Source organism: Oncorhynchus clarkii, chromosome 28, assembly GCF_045791955.1.
Source record: "Oncorhynchus clarkii lewisi isolate Uvic-CL-2024 chromosome 28, UVic_Ocla_1.0, whole genome shotgun sequence".
Classification (NCBI taxonomy): domain Eukaryota; kingdom Metazoa; phylum Chordata; class Actinopteri; order Salmoniformes; family Salmonidae; genus Oncorhynchus; species Oncorhynchus clarkii.
The window spans coordinates 38409540-38427059 of record NC_092174.1 but is presented as its reverse complement, the minus strand read 5'-3'; the positions used below and the strand labels follow the sequence as shown (position 1 = coordinate 38427059).

At 43.5% G+C, this 17520-nt stretch overlaps 1 protein-coding gene across 3 annotated transcripts in view; it reads left to right on the top strand.

The window, feature by feature from the left end:
- Positions 1–17520, top strand: part of LOC139386603 (kelch-like protein 24) — a 58554-nt gene that overhangs the window by 29023 nt on the left and 12011 nt on the right. The gene's annotated exons all lie outside the window — the stretch shown is intronic.

Below are 17520 nucleotides of genomic sequence, written 5' to 3'. Positions count from 1 at the left end.
TTGGTGACGAACAATGCCTTTTCCAGCATGATGGAGCACCTTGCCATAAAGGCAAAGGTGATAACTAAGTGGCTCGGGGAACAAAACATTGATATTTTGGGTCCATGGCCAGGAATCTCCACAGACCTTAATTCCATTGAGAACTTGTGGTCAATCCTCAAGAGGCGGGTGGACAAACAAAACCCCACAAATTCTGACCAAGTCCAAGCATTGATTATGCAAGAATGGGCTGCCCAGAAGTTAATTGACAGCATGCCAGGGCGGATTTCAGAGGTCTTGAAAAAGAAGGGTCAACACTGCAAATTTTGACTCTTTGCATCAACTTCATGTAATTGTCAATAAAAGCCTTTGACACTTATGAAATGCTTGTAATTATACTTCAGTATTCCATAGTAACATCTGACAAAAATATCTAAAGACACTGAGGCAGCAGACTTGGTGAAAATGTATATTTGTGTCATTCTCAAAACCTTTGGCCACGACTGTACATACACATTAGCCAAATACATTTAAACTCAGTTTTTCACAATTCCTGACAGTTTACATACACTCAATTAGTATTTGGTAGCATTGCCTTTAAATTGTTTAACTTGGGTCAAACGTTTCAGGTAGCCTTCCACAAGCTTCACACAATAAGTTGGGTGAATTTTGGCCCATTCCTCCTGACAGAGCTGAGTCAGGTTTGTTGGCCTCCTTGATCGCACATGCTTTTTCAGTTCTGCCCACAGATTTTCAATAGGATTGAGGTCAGAGCTTTGTGATAGCCACTCCAATACCTTTACTTTGTTGTCCTTAAGCCATTTTGCTACAACTTTGGAAGTATGCTTGGGGTCATTGTCCATTTGGAAGACCCATTTGCGACCAAGCTTTAACTTCCTGACTGATGTCTTGAGATGTTGCTTCAATATATCCACATCATTTCCCCTCCTCATGATGCCATCTATTTTATGAATTTCACCAGTCCCTCCTGCAGCAAAGCACCCCCACAAAATGATGCTGCCACCCGCCTGCTTCACGGTTGGGATGGTGTTCTTTGGCTTGCAATCCTCCCCCTTTTTCCTTCAAACATTATGATGGTCATTATGGCCAACAATTCTATTGTTGTTTCATCAGACCAGAGGACATTTCTCCAAAAAGTACAATCTTTGTCCCCATGTGTAGTTGCAAATTGTCGTCTGGCTTTTTTATGGCAGTTTTGGAGCAGTGGCTTCTTCCTTGCTGAGCGGCCTTTCAGGTTATGTCGATATTGGACTTGTTTTAATGTGAATATAGATACTTTTGTATCTGTTTCATCCAGCATCTTTACAAGGTCCTTTGCTGTTCTGGGATAGATTTGCACTTTTCGCACCAAAGTTTGTTAATCTCTTGGAGACAGAACGCGTCTCCTTCCTGAGTGGTATGACGGCTGCGTGGTCCCATGGTGTTTATACTTGCGTACCATTGTTTGTACAGATGAACGTGGCACCTTCAGGCGTTTGGAAATTGCTCCCAAGGATGAACCAGACTTGTGGAGGTCTACAATTTTTTTCTGAGGTTTTTACTTGATTTCTTTTGATTTTCCCATGATGTCAAGCAAAGAGGAGGCACTGAGTTTGTAGGTAGGCCTTGAAATAAATCCACAGGTACACCTCCAATTGACTCAAATGATGTCAATTAGCCTATCAGAAGCTTCTAAAGCCATGACATATTTTTCTGGAATTTTCCAAGCTGTTTAAAGGCACAGTCAACTTAGTGTATGTAAACTTCTGACCCACTGGAATTGTGATACAGTGAATTATAAGTGAAATAATCTGTCTGTAAACAATTGTTGAGAAATTACCTTTGTTATGGACAAAGTAGATGTCCTAACCGACTTGCCAAAACTATAGTTTGTTAACAAGAAATTTGTGGAGTGGTTGAAAAACGTGTTTTAATGACTCCAACCTAAGTGTATGTATACTTCCGACTTCAACTGTGGCATTTGGACATAGAGTAAGTGCTACTGATTGTGTGTGTTAATGAATTGGTACACTAGCAATGCCAGAGGGTTTCCCCAACTACTAAGCCAAACTGCTTGACGCTACTGTATGGTACAGTAGGTATGGTAGCTGGCAGCAGTTAATTAGCAGTTAGGGAAGGTGTCTGGCATCGGGTGTATCCATGCAAACAGTCAATTAGAGTGTCTGCCAAGAAGAGAGAACAAAGCGTTACAGGAAGACAAACATTACCTGGAAAATCAACTTTTGTGACAGAGCTGTAACTGTATTTTCGCTCGGCTGATGAAACAGTGCAACATAGTTTCAGAAGAATCAACATGTTCCGCAATCCTGCTAGATTCTTCGGAAATTAACACGTTTTGATTGAGGGGTGGAAATTCCCACATTATGCTTACCTGGCCTAGTTTGAGTATCAGTCTCTTTGGCACATGACATGGAGTACAGGGAGTGGATTATCAAAAGAGACTGGCACTCAGGCTATAACTTGAGGAAGCTTGGCCTGACTATAACTTGAGGAATCACACAACTCTGTTGCACACCATAATGCATGATGACTGAGAAAGCATTGACATGAATGGGGTTGAAACTGAACTCAAATCCAATCAAATTATATTGGTCGCATACACCTGGTTAGCAGATGTTAATGGTCACATACACCTGGTTAGCAGATGTTAATGCGAGTGTAGCGAAATGCTTGTGCTTCTAGTTCCGACAGTGCAGTAATATCTAACAAGTAATTGAACAAATTCACAACGACTACCTTATACACACAAGTGTATAGGGATGAATAAGAATATGTACATATAAATATATGGATGAGCGATGGCTGTGCGACATAGGCAAGATGCAGTAGATGGTATAGAGTACAGTATATACATATGAGATGAGTAATGTAGGATATGTAAACATTATTAAAGTGGCGTTATTTAAAATGACTGGTGATACCTTTATTAAATCCATTTCTTAAATTGATTAATGTGGCCAGAGATTTGAGTCAGTATGTTGGCAGCAGACACTCTGTTAGTGATGGCTATTTAACAGTCTGATGGCCTTGAGATAGAAGCTGTTTTTCAGTCTCTTTAATGCACCTGTACTGACCTCGCCTTCTGGATGATAGCGGGGTGAACAGGCAGTGGCTCGGGTGGTTGTTGTCCTTGATTATCTTTTTGGCCTTCCTGTGACATTGAGTGCTGTAGGTGTCCTGGAGGGCAGGTAGTTTGCCCCCGGTGACATGTTGTGCAGACCGTGCTACCCTCTGGAGAGCCTTGCGGTTGTGGCCGGAGCAGTTTCCGTACCAGGCGGTGATACAGCCCGGCAGGATGCTCTCGAATGTGCATCTGTAAACGTTTGAGTGCTTTAGGTGACAAGCCAAATTTCTTCAGCCTCCTGAGGTTGAAGAGGCACTGTTGCGCCTTCTTCACCACACTGTCTGTGTGGGTGGACAATTTCAGTTTGTCGAGGAACGCCGAGGAATTAAAACTTTCCACCTTCTCTACCACTGTCCCGTCGATGTGGATGGGGGGAATCTCCCTCTGCTGTCTCCTGAATTCCACAATCATCTCCTTTGTTTTGTTGACGTTGAGTGTGAGGTTATTTTCCTGACACCACACTCCGAGGGCCCTCACCTCCTCCCTGTAGGCCGTTTCGTCGTTGTTGGTAATCAAGCCTACCACTGTAGTGTCGTCTGCAAACTTGATAATTGAGTTGTAGGCGCAGTCATGGGTGAACAGGGAGTACAGGAGAGGGCTGAGAACGCACCCTTGTGGGGCCCCAGTGTTGAGGATCAGCAGGGTGGAGGTGATATGATCCTTGACTAGTCACTCAAAGCACTTCAGGATGACAGAAGTGAGTGCTATGTGGCGTTAGTCATTTAGTTCAGTTACCTTAGCTTTCTTGGAACAGGAACAGTGGTGGCCATCTTGGAACATGTGGGCACAGCGGTCTGGGATAGGGATTGATTGAATATGTCCGTAAACACACCAGCCAGCTGGTCTGCGCATGCTTTGAGGACGTGGCTAGGGATGCCATCCGGGCTGGGCAGCCTTGCGAGGGTTAACGCGTTTAAATGCTTTACTCACGTTGGCCACTGTGAAGGAGAGCCCACAGGCTTTGGTAGAGGGCCATGTCAGTGGCACTGTATTGTCCTCAAAGCGAGCAAAGAAGTTGTTTAATTTGTCTGGGAGCAAGACGTCGATGTGCGCGACGGGGCTGGTTTTCTTTTTGTAATCTGTGGCTGACTGTAGACCCTGCCACACACATCTTGTTTTTGAGCTGTTGAATTGCGACTCTACTTTGTCGCTATACTGACGCTTTGCTTGTTTGATTGCCTTGCGGAGGGAATAGCTACACTGTTTGTATTCAGTCATGTTTCCAGTTGTCTTGCCATGATTAAAAGCGGTGGTTCGCGCTTTCAGTTTTGCGCGAATGCTGGCAATTCACGGTTTCTGGTTAGGGAAGGTTTTAATAGTCACAGTGGGTACAACATCACCAATGCACTTGCTAATAAACTCGCTCACCGAGTCAGCGTATACGTCAGTGTTATTGTCTGAGGCTACCCGGAACATATCCCAGTCCACGTGATCGAAGCAATCTTGAAGCGTGGAATCCAATTGGTCAGACCAGCGTTGGATAGACCTGAGCACAGGCGTTTCCTGTTTTAGTTTGTCTATAGGCTGGGAGCAACAAAATTGAGTCGTGGTCAGATTTGCCCGAAAGGAGGGTGGGGGAAGGCTTTGTATGCATTCCGGAAGTTAGAGTAGCAATGGTCCAGAATGCTACCAGCCTGTGTCACGCATTTGATATGCTGATAGCATTTAGGAAGCCTTGTTCTCAGATTAGCTTTGTTAAAACCCCCAGTTACAATAAAGGACCTGAAATCAGTTGAAATCAACTGAAATAAGTTGAAATCTACTGAAATGAAATGAAGAGGGTGTATTATAGTAGAATGAGAACGAGTGGATATGTAGTAGTTGTCCACTTCCTGGATGTGTCATTGGTCAGCCACAGGCAGAGAAAGAAAGGTTAGTCATGTCCCCTCCCTCCATTCTCTTCATAGGTGTCCCCTCCCCTTTATAGGTGTCCCCTCCCTCCATCCTCTTAATAGGTGTCCACTCCCTCCATCCTCTTAATAGGTGTCCCCTCCCCTTTATAGGTGTCCCCTCCCTCCATCCCCTTTATAGGTGTCCCCTCCCTCCATCCCCTTTATAGGTGTCCCCTCCCTTCATCCTCTTAATAGGTGTCCCCTCCCCTTTATAGGTGTCCCCTCCCCCATCCTCTTAATAGGTGACCCCTCCCCTTAATAGGTGTTCCCTCCCTCCATCCTCCAGCTAAAACCATGTCTCACTCTCCATCCCAGCTAAAACCATGTCTCACTCTCCAGCCCAGCTAAAACCATGTCTCACTCTCCATCCCAGCTAAAACCATGTCTCACTCTCCATCCCAGCTAAAACCATGTCTCACTCTCCATCCCAGCTAAAACCATGTCTCACTCTCCATCCCAGCTAAAACCATGTCTCACTCTCCATCCCAGCTAAAACCATGTCTCACTCTCCATCCCAGCTAAAACCATGTCTCACTCTCCATCCCAGCTAAAACCATGTCTCACTCTCCATCCCAGCTAAAACCATGTCTCACTCTCCATCCCAGCTAAAACCATGTCTCACTCTCCATCCCAGCTAAAACCATGTCTCACTCTCCATCCCAGCTAAAACCATGTCTCACTCTCCATCCCAGCTAAAACCATGTCTCACTCTCCATCCCAGCTAAAACCATGTCTCACTCTCCATCCCAGCTAAAACCATGTCTCACTCTCCATCCCAGCTAAAACCATGTCTCACTCTCCATCCCAGCTAAAACCATGTCTCACTCTCCATCCCAGCTAAAACCATGTCTCACTCTCCATCCCAGCTAAAACCATGTCTCACTCTCCATCCCAGTTAAAACCATGTCTCACTCTCCACCCCAGCTAAAACCATGTCTCACTCTCCATCCCAGCTAAAACCATGTCTCACTCTCCATCCCAGCTAAAACCATGACCATGACTTGTATCATGCCAATGTGAACTGAATTGGAGCGAAGCAAATGTAACAGTGGGTCCAATTTATTAGTATGTGTTTCCTCTGTTCCTAGTGGTTTTCGTTAGTGAACATCTCATTGGATCAGACTGTAAGTCTGAATGTATTGTAATGTTTTTAAAATTGTATAAACTGCCTTCATTTTGCTGGACCCCAGGAAGAGTAGCCTTGGTAGCAGCTAATGAGGATTCATAATAAATACAAACTGAAAACCTGACTGGTTCTCCACAGTGTCCTATTATAGTGAAATAGAATGACACGCTGATTGGAAACCACATCTGCACTGTTGTTTTAACCATGCCTTTGTTTTTAAAGTATGTACTTTACTTTAATTACTCTGGTGTGTTAGTTTCGCTGGTTACTTCACTGTATAACACTGGTGTGTGTGCGTGCGTGTGTGTGTGTGCGTGGGCACGCGTGTTTGCATGTTGTATAGCTGGTTACTTCATTGTATTGTGGTGAGCCGTGCCTGTAGGGTGTTGTCATGATAAGACCAATGCAGATTGGCCTCATTCAGGCCTTGTTGAGCCAGAAAAAGCCTGTTTGCGCAATTGCTGGAAATCACAACACACCGCCCATGTGATGCCTTTACTGACAGCCCATGTTGCACCAATTCAGCCCAAATTCTTCCAAGGACCTTGTAGAGATGTGTGTGTGCGTATCGGACTCATGACATCTTCTGAGTTGACAGCCTGCTTTCTCTGACTCAGGCTTTTAAAGTGTTGTTTCCATGTGATCTAGACATTTAGTCAACATTACTAGAGTACCAGGTAACAACAGCATTCTTACACTAGTGGCCTGTCTTTGTCTTTCTTTCTGTCTGTCTTTCTGTCTGTCTTTCTGTTCTCCCAGGACCCTTTTTTCTGTTTTTCTCTTTTTTCTCTTTTCGTCTCTCTTTCCCTCTTTGTGTCCGTCTCTCTCTTCCTGACCAGATCTGAGAGGGAGCTTGTTTGATGTCCTTAAAGATTCTGTCTGTTCAACAATCATGTTTTACTGTAGCTCTGTACCTTAGTAAAGGGTTTGAACCATCGTAAAGAAAATGTATTTTTACACCACTTCTATCCTGTTGTTTTTTCATCTCTGCTCCCCCTTATCTCAAGCCCTCTATCTCTTCTGCCGTTATGGTTTTCCTGAATGTTTGTTCCTCCAAAGGCTGTCTGCATGAGTATAATGCTGTGTTCTTAGTAATTTCCTCTTTAGATTTTTGTTCCTATATTGCTAGAGGGCTGGAGCCACCAACTTCCCTGTTGTTACTGTCCTGCTGTAAGCTGCTATTTTGGATTTCTCCAAAGAGAAGTTATATAGAGATCAAATTGAATACATTGTGCAGACTGATTGGCATCACATACCGTTTTGAGCTGACCCTTGGATGGCATTGTAACCCAATAAACTTGATAGCAATTATACACACAGAGAGACACACAATTGTAGGAGCTGTGCGCCGTGACCGCAGTCCTTGTCTTCCTCCCAAATGGCACTCTATTCCCTATGTAGTGCACTATTTTTGACCAGAGCCCTTTGATCCCATGGTCAAAAGTAGTGCACTAAATAGGGAACAGGGCACCATTTTGGACACTGTCCCATAACTTCCTGCTGGACTGGTTTCCTGCCAGAGATAGTAATGTAGGTCAGCTCTTGTTTTGCTCTCTCTGGAACATGCTGTGCCCAGCCACGGCTGTCCTCCTCTCTCCCACTGATGCTACACTGTGTTGGACATGCTTAACTATACTGGATCAGAAGTCCCCACCACAATGCTAAACAAACACAAATTCTACCAACTGGGGACATTCTGTTTGTTTGTTTCTAGGAGGTTTAGGGGTTAAGTTTATCATTTGTGTTAGTGTTAGGAGTTAAAGGTTAGGGTTAAGTTTAGATTTTGGGGTTAGAGTTAGGGGACATAGGATTCTGAATGGGAATCAATTATGTGTCCCCACAAGGTTAGTTAAACAATACTGTGTGTGTGTGTGTTTATGGAGTGTGTGAGGTGTTTATGGTGAGTCTGTGAGTTGGATGAGATGGAGGGGGAACTGATCCAACCCTGCCCTTCCTCTCAGCCCCTAAAGGCTGTTTGTCTGTCCTCAGAGAGGGGAAGAGGGATCCAGCCCTGCCCTTCCTCTCAGACCCTAAGGGCTTAGGCATGCTTCGGTTTGGCTGGCTCCTAGGCAAACCAAATGAGTATGCTCGCGTACCTTCGACCTTCGCTTGAAAAGACCTTCGCTTGAAAAATGTTGAAAAAACATCAATAGTACTGTTTGTCCATCTTGAGACGACGTAGACAAAATAGTTCAAATTAATGTAAAATAATCTAAGAAATCTGTGATTAATTATGATTTTAGTCGAGCGATTTTACATCTACTAGAACGTTTGGTGCAGTATTTCTCAAGTGAAAAATGTGCATGAAAATTATTCACGTATCGTTGAATCCCAACACTTCATTGAATAATCCCTACTGTTGACCAATCACCGACGAAGGGTCGTAGACTTTGACTTCCGAACTTCCGACTTGCCTCTAGAATTTTTTGGTGTTTGTACGAACAGCCGGAAAAAAAACCTTGCTGTAGGCCAAAGTGAACAAAAACGTCACACAATGTCGTCATAATATACAGTGCGTTCAGAAAGTATTCAGACCCCTTCCTTCACTTTTTCCACATTTTGTTACGTTACAGCCGTGTTCTAAAATGGATTCAATAAATAATTTTCCTCATCAATACACACAATACCCCATAATGACAGAGGGAAAACAGGTTTTTAGAAATTGAAGCAAATTTATAAAAAAAATATATAAACGAAATACCTTATTTACATAAGTATTTGCTATGAGACTTGACATTGAGCTCAGGTGCATCCTGTTTTCATTGATCGTTCTTACCTGTGGTACATTCAATTGTCTATATTTATTTATTTTTATTTTACCTTTATTTAACAAGTCAGTTAAGAACAAATTCTTATTTTCAATGACGGCCTAGGAACAGTGGGTTAACTGCCTGTTCAGGGGCAGAACGACAGATTTGTACCTTGTCAGCTCAGGGATTTGAACTTGCAACCTTCCGGTTACTAGTCCAATGTTCTAACCACTAGGCTACCCTGTCCCACAGTTGACAGTGCATGTCAGAGCAAAAACCAAGCCATGAGGTCAAAGGAGTTGTCCATAGAGCTCAGAGACAGGATTGTGTTAAGGCACAGATCTGGGGAAGGGTACCAAAACATTTCTGCAGCATTGAAGGTCCCCAAGAACTCAGTGCCCTTCATCATTCTTAAATGGAAGAAGTTTGGAACCACCAAGACTCTTCCTAGAGCTGGCCGTCTGGCCAAACTGAGAAATCTGGGGAGAATGGCCTTGGTCAGGGAGTTGACCATCCTTCTTGAAGGACAACCATCTCTGCAGCACTCCACCAATCAGGCTGTTATGGTAGAGTGGCCAGACAGAAGCTACAACTCAGTAAAAAGCACGACAGTCCACTTGGAGTTTGCCAAAAGGCACCTAAAGGACTTTCAGACCATGAGAAACAAGATTCTCTGGTCTGATGAAACCAAGATTGAGCTCCTGAATGCCAAGCGTCACATCTGGAGGAAACCTGGCACCATCCCTACAGTGAAACATGGTGGTGGCAGCTTAATGCTGTGGGGATGTTCTTCAGCGGCAGGGACTGGGAGACTAATTGGGATCGAGGGAAATATGAACAGAGCAAAGTACAGAAAGATCCTTCATGAAAACCTGCTCCAGAGCGCTCAGGACCTCTGACTGGGTAAAAGGTTCACCCTCCAGCAGGACAATGACCCTAAGTACACAGCCAAGACAATGCAGGAGTGGCTTCGGGACAAGTCTCTGAATGTCCTTGAGTGGCACAGCCAGAGCCCGGACTTGAACCCGATCAAACTTCTCTGGAGAGACCTGAAAATAGCTGTCCAGCGACGCTCCCCATTCAACCTGACAGCTTGAGAGGATCTGCAGAGAAGAATGTGAGAAACTCCCCAAATACAGGTGTGCCAAGCTTGTAGTGTCATACCCAAGAAGACAAGAGACTGTAAGCGGTTCCAAATGTGCTTCAACAAAGTACTGAGTAAAGGGTTTGAATACTTAAGTAAACTTTAAGGACTTTAATACAGGCTTAAACTTAAATCTGTTTTACCTCATTTCTAGCAGCATGTCACATGTGCAACCAGAGGGAAAAGGACTCTAGACCACCTTTACTCCACACGCCCTCCATTTGGCAAATCTGACCATAATACTATCCTCCTGATTCCTGCTTACAAGCTAAAACTAAAGTAGGAAGTACCAGTGACTCGCTCAATACGGAAGTGGTCAGATAACGCAGATGCTATGGTACAGGACTGTTTTGCTAGCACAGACTGGAATATGTTCCGGGATTCATCTAATGGCATTGAGGAGCATACCACCCCAGTCACTGGCTTCATCAATAAGTACATCAACGACGTCATCCCCACAGTGACTGTACGTACATATCCTAACCAGAAGCCATGGATTACAGGCAACATCTGCACCGAGCTAAAGACTAGAGCTGCCGCTTTCAAGGAGCTGGACACTAATATGGACGCTTAAAGGAAATCCCGCTATGCCCTCAGACGAACCATCAAACAGGCAAAGCGTAAATACAGGACTAAGATTGAATCCTACTACACCGGCTCTGACGCTCTCCGGATGTGGCAGGGCTTGCAAACTATTACGGATTACAAAGGGAAGCACAGCCAAGAGGTGCCCAGTGACACAAGCCTACCAGACAACCTAAATGCCTTTTATGCTTGCTTCGAGGCAAGCAACACTGAAGCATGCATGAGAGCACCAGCTGTTCCAGATGACAGTGTGATCACTCTCCCCATAGCCGATGTGAACAAGACCTTTAAACAGGTCAACATTCACAAGGCTGCGAGGCCAGACAGATTACCAGGACGTGTACTCAGAGCATGCGCAGACCAACTGGCAAGTGTCTTCACTGACATTTTTTACCTGACCGAGTCTGTAATACCTACATGTTTCAAGCAGACCACCATAGTCTCCGTGCCCAAGAAAGCGAAGTTGACTTGCCTAAATGACTATCCCCCAATAGCACTCACATCGGTAGCCATGAAGTGCTTTGAAAGGCTGGTCATGACTCACATCAACACCATCATCCTGTAAACCCTTTACCCACTCCAATTCACATACTGCCCCAACAGATCCAGAGATTATGTAATCTCAATCGCATTCCACACAGCCCTTTCCCACCTGGACAAAATGAACATCTATGTGAGAATACTGTTCATTGACTTCAGCTCAGCGTTCAACACCATAGTGCCCACAAAGCTCATCACTATGCTAAGGACCCTGGGACAAAACACCTCCCTCTGCAACTGGATCCTGGACTTCCTGACGGGCTGCCTCCAGGAGGTAAGGGTAGGCAACACCACATCTGCCATGCTGATCCTCAACACGAGGATCCCTCATGGGTGCGTGCTTAGTCCCCTACTGTACACCTTGTTCACTCACGACTGCGTGACCAAGCACAACTCCAACACCATCATTAAGTTTTCTGACGAAACAACCATGGTAGGCCTGATCACCGACAATGATGAGACAGCCTATAGGGAGGAGGTCAGAGACTTGGCAGTGGTTCCAGGACAACAACTACTCCCTCAATGTAAGCAAGACAAAGGAGCTGATTGTGACTACAGGAAAAGGAGGGCCGAACACACCCCCATTCACATCGATGGGGCTTTTGTGGAGTGGGTCGAGAGTTTCAAGTTCCTTAGTGTCCACATCACCAACAAACTATCATAGTTCAAACACACCAAGTCAGCCATGAAGAGGGCACGACAACACCTTTTCCCCCTCAGAAGACAGAAAAGGTCTGGTATGGGTCCCCAGATCCTCAAAAAGTTCTACAGCTGCACCATCAAGATCATCCTGACTGGTTGGTATGGCAACTGCTCGGCATCAGACCATAAAGCGCTACAGAGGGTAGTGCGTACGGCCCAGTACATCACTGGGACCAAGCTTCCTGCTATCCAGGACCTAAATACTAGGCATTGTCAGAGGAAGGCCCAAAAAATTGTCAAAGACTCCAGTCACCGAAGTGATAGACTAGTCTCTCTGCTACCGTATGGCAAGCAGTACAGGAGCGCCAAGCCTAGGTCCAAGAGTCTTCTAAACAGCTTCTACCCCCAAGCCATAAGACTCCTGAACAATTAATCAAATGGCCATCCAGACTATTACATTGACCTACCCCCCTCCCCCCCACACACACACTGCTGCTACCCGCTGTTTATTATCTATGCATAGTGACTTTATCCCTATCTACATGTACACATTTCTTCGACTAACCTGTACCTCCCGCATAAAGGCTCGGTACCGGTACCCCCTGTATATAGATAGCCTCATTATTGTTCTATTTTCTTAACTCTATTTCTTGAACTGCATTGTTGGTTATCGCTTGTAAGTTAGCATTTCACAGTAAGTTCTATACCTGTTGTATTCGGCGCATGTTGATTTGATGTGACATTTCATTATTATTATTTTTTATACATTTGCTAAAATGTCAAAATACTTATTTTTGCTTTTTCATAATGGGGTATTGTGTGTCGATTTAAAAACAAATAGGCTGTAACGTAACAAAATGTGGAAAAAGTCATGGGGTCTGAATACTTTCAGAATGCACTGTATACACAAACTGTATGTCTGTCCTTGGGGGGAGAACTAAAGAGTCCCTTTGTCCTTCTGAGAACTGTGATGCTTTGTTAGCAGCACATGGCTACTCTTGTCTCCTGTGTGTAGCATGGTGCATGGTTTGAACACACAAACACACATTTCTCTTGTTCTCCCTTTCTCTCTCTTTTTTTCTTCCTCCCTCTCCCCTCCCTCTCTCCCCCCATGTCCCTGGTTAAAGCCAAGTGTGGCGTAGGGGCTGGAGAGAGAAAGAGTCAATGGGTTTGTTGATTTTTCTCTCTCTCTCTCTCTCTCTCTCTCTCTCTCTCTCTCTCTCTCGCTCCATTTTTGTCAGTTTGGAATGTAGACAGAGTTAGGAACTGCCTCAGTTGCTATGCAGATAGCCAGGGGTCTATTCTGCTGTCCCTGGCTACCCACACAGATCCTCCAGTTGTTCCTCTACCTTACTGAATTGACGTGCTCTGAACCCATTAACTTCAATGACTCCTTTCATATTTTTTTTTGCTTTATTGAAGAGAGAGAACAGTTTTAGAAAGATAGGGGAAAGGTCAAATGACATTGGGCTGGATTCATACCCATGCCGACTCTGGGATACATGTGTGCCAGGGTCAGCAGCTGTAACCACCGAACCACACAGGCCCCGGTCAAAGGTTATGTTGTTCTGACCTCACTGTTGTTGTCATCTGCTGACCCTAACAATAACACACAGCAGAAAAACATTCACATAACTTCACATTCACATATCACCACATATCATCAGTACACCACATATCATTACATAGCATCTTCATCTTCGGTTTTGCTGCTGCAATTCATTAACTGATACTCATAGGAATGTAATTGCTAATAGGACTGTGATGTTTAACGTCTTGTTGTGGTCCGTGTCTGTCTCGTATTGTAATGAGTTTCTGTGTGATTGATACTCCCCAGAGCCCCTAGAGACTGGATTGACTTTGATGCCAGACCTCAGAGAGAGTGTGTGTGTTTGATAATAATAACATTTGTCCTATATCAACACATGTACAAGTGTGTGTTAATATGGTATTCATGTGTGAATTGTTTTTCATATCCCACTCTCTCTGAGACGCCTTCGGAGAGTGGGGTCACGACCAGGGTCTGCCGTGTTAACTTTGACTTTTACTCCACTACGTTCCTAAAGAAAGTAGTGTACTTTTTACATGATACATTTTCCCTGACACCCAAAAGTACATTTTGAATGGTTAGCAGGACAGGAATATGGTCCATTCACGCACTTATCAAGAGAACATGCCATCACTACTGCCTCTGATCTGGTGGACTCACTAAACACACATGCTTTGTTTGTAAATTGTCTCTGAGTGTTGGAGTGTGCACCTGGCTGTCCATGAATTTAAAAAACAAGAAAATGGTGCCGTCTGGTTTGCTTAATTTAAGGAAGTTTAAATTATTTATACTTTTACATTTGATACTTAAGTTTATTTCAGCAAATACATTTACCACGCAGAACGAGGAAGAGCTCGTTTTTTTTTTTTTGAAACGGTTGTTCTTTTGAAAAGATTGTTGTTTTGAAAGTGTATTGTAAAGTTCTTAGTAGCTAGCTAACTTTTTAGTTTGGATCCCACGACGCAGTTGTGGATTGTAGCTTCTAGCCTAGGTGCTAGCTAGCTGCATATCAAGCTAGCAGGGTTTTCTTGAGGGCTTGAATGCAGCCCGTGACTTGTGGATTGTCCCGGGTTTGTGGCTGTCTAGATCCCTGCTGTTTGTTGCTTTCAGTCTTTCCTGTGACCTGCCCTGTCGGGACAAAAATAGTTCTACAAGCAGTTGTTGCAACAAGAAAATAGCTTCAAGTGTTTCGATGAGTTGAAACAGGAGAACAGCAAGATGACAGCAATCTGTAAGTCATTGAGAGAGGACATCAGTTCTGTGTGTGAATCCATGATAACATTGAAGGATAAATCCAACTATCTCGAGGGACAGTCAAGGCAGAACAACATAGTTGTGAACAGAATTGCAGAATCTCCACATGAGACCGGGACGGAGTCTGAAGACAGTGAGGGAAATGATCTCTGAGAAATTGAAGATGAACCATAGGAAGATTGAGCACTCCCACAGGACTGGAAAACCGACTACCGGCCCAGGTGACAGGCCCAGGCCGATAGTGGTCAAGTTCCCGAGGTTCAAGGACAAGGTAGCTGTTCTGGAAAGAGTCAAGAACTTGAGAGGAACGTGAATCTCCCTCAACGAGGTCTATCCTGAAGCTGTGCGCCAGAAAAGAAAAGAACTGATCCCAGCCATGAAAGTTGCCAGAGCGCATGGGGACATTGCTTATATATTAATGGACTGCTGAATGTAAAAAAAATATATTTTGCTTTGTTTGCTCTTCAGTATTATGCCTATCTCTGATAAGCTCCACAGGAAAGGGCATATTATTATATGTAGCCTTAGAAATACTGTAAGGTTCATGATATCGATAACTTGCTAACATCAGATAACATTCATATATTAGCCATTTCGGAGACTCACTTGGATAATTCATTTGATGATACAGCAGTAGCAATACGAGGATATAACATCTATAGAAGAGACAGAAATGCTTATGGGGGAGGTGTTCCTGTATATATTCAGAGCCATATTCCTGTTATGCTTAGAGAAGATCTTATGTCAAGTGTTATTGAAGTGTTGTGGTTGCAGGTTCACTTGGCACATCTAAAGCCTTTTCTTTTGGGGTGTTGCTATAGGCCACCAGGTGCAAACAGTCAGTATCTAAATATAATGTGTGAAATGCTTGATAGTGTATGTGATGTAAGCAGAGAGGTCTGCTTTCTTGAGGACCTGAATATTGACTGGTTTTCATCAAGCTGTCCGCTCAACAGGAAGCTTCTCACTGTAACCAGTGTCTGTAATCTGGTTCAAGTTATGAATCAACCTACCAGGATGTTTACAAACACTACAGGAACAAGATCATCCACATGTATTGATCACATTTTTACTAATACTGTAGAACTTTGTTCTATAGCTGTATCCGTACCCATTGGATACAGTGGCTATATCCAGGAAAGCGAAAGTCCCAACAGCTGGGCCTAAAATAGTGTATAAGAGATCATACAAAAGATTTTGCTGTGACTCTTATGTGGATGATGTTAAAAGTATTTGTTGGTCTGATGTGATTAATGAGGAGCATACAGATGCTGCACTTGATGAATTTATGAAATTGCTTCTTCCAATTATTGATAAACATGCACCTGTTAAGAAACTGACTGTTAGAACTATTAAGGCTCCATGGATTGATGAGGAATTAAAAACTGTATGGTTGAAAGAGATGGGGCAAAAGGAGTGGCTAATAAGTCTGGCTGCACATCTGATTGGCTCTCTTACTGCAAATTGAGAAATAATGTGACTAAACTCAACAAAAAGAAGTAGAAACTGTATTATGAAGCCAAGATCAATGATATAAAGAATGGTGGGAAAAACGTTGTACTTTAAATGAAATGATGGGCAGAAAGACAAATTCAACTCCATTGTTCATCGAATCAGATGGCTTATCACAAAACCATTTGATGTTGCCAATTATTTTAATGATTACTTAATTGGCAAAGTGGCCAAACGTAGGCAGGAAATGCCAACAACGAACAGTGAGTCATCTTATTAATGCAGAATAAAACAAATAATGAAAGAAAAACATTGCAAGTTAGAATTTTGTAAGTTAGTGTGGGAGAGGTGGAAAAATAATTGTTATCGATCAATAATGACAAACCTCCTGGCATTAACAACTTAGATAGAAAGCTATTGAGGATGGTAGCTGACTCTATAGCCACTCCTATCTGTTATGTCTTTAATCTGAGCCGAGAGAGAAGTCTTTGTTCTCAAGCCTGGAGGGAAGCCAAAGTAATTCTGCTACCCAGGAGTGTCTATAAGCTTGCTGGCAGCTATTAGCAAACTGTTGGGGAAAATTGTGTTGTGACCAAATACAATGCTATTTCTCTGCAAACAAATTAACAACAGACTTTCAGCATGCTTATAGAGAAGGGCACTCAACATGTACTGCACTGACACAAATGACTGATGATTGGTTGAAAGAAATTGATAATAAGAAGATTGTGGGAGCTGTACTGTTAGATTTCAGTGAAGCGTTTGATATTATTAACCATAATCTCTTGTTGAAAAAACATGTGTTATCGCTTTTCAACCTCTGCCATATTGTGGATTCAGAGCTATCTATCTAATAGAACTCAAAATAGGTTTTCTTAAATGGAAGCTTCTCTAATGTCAAACATGTAAAGTGTGGTGTACCGCAGGGCAGCTCTCTAAGCCCTCTACTCTTTTCTATTTTTATCAATGACCTGCCACTGGCATTAAAACATCAGCAACCACAGCTAATGATGTCACTCAAACCCTTAACAAAGAGTTGCTGTCTGTTTTGGAATGGGTTGCCAGTAACAAACTGGTCCTGAACATCTTTAAAACTAAGAGCATAGTTTCCTAAGTTCTAGACCTCAGCTGAATCTGGTAATGAATGGTGTGGCTGTTGAACAAGTTGAAGAGGCTAAATTACTTGCCGTTACCTTAGATTGAACACTGTCATGGTCAAGATGGGTAGAGGTCTGTCCGTAATAAAGAGATGCTCTGCTTTTTTGACACACACATGGGCTGGTGGCTTCCTGTAAACAAACCTGTCTCTATGCCACAGACAGTGTCACTGTGTGTTGGATGTGTCAGTACAGTAAGCCTATTTGAACAGGATTGTGTGTGCACAGATAAACACCCTCGCCATGGGAGTTCCTAAGACAGGTGTATGTACATTATAGTGTATGTAAATCAGGGATGGGCAACT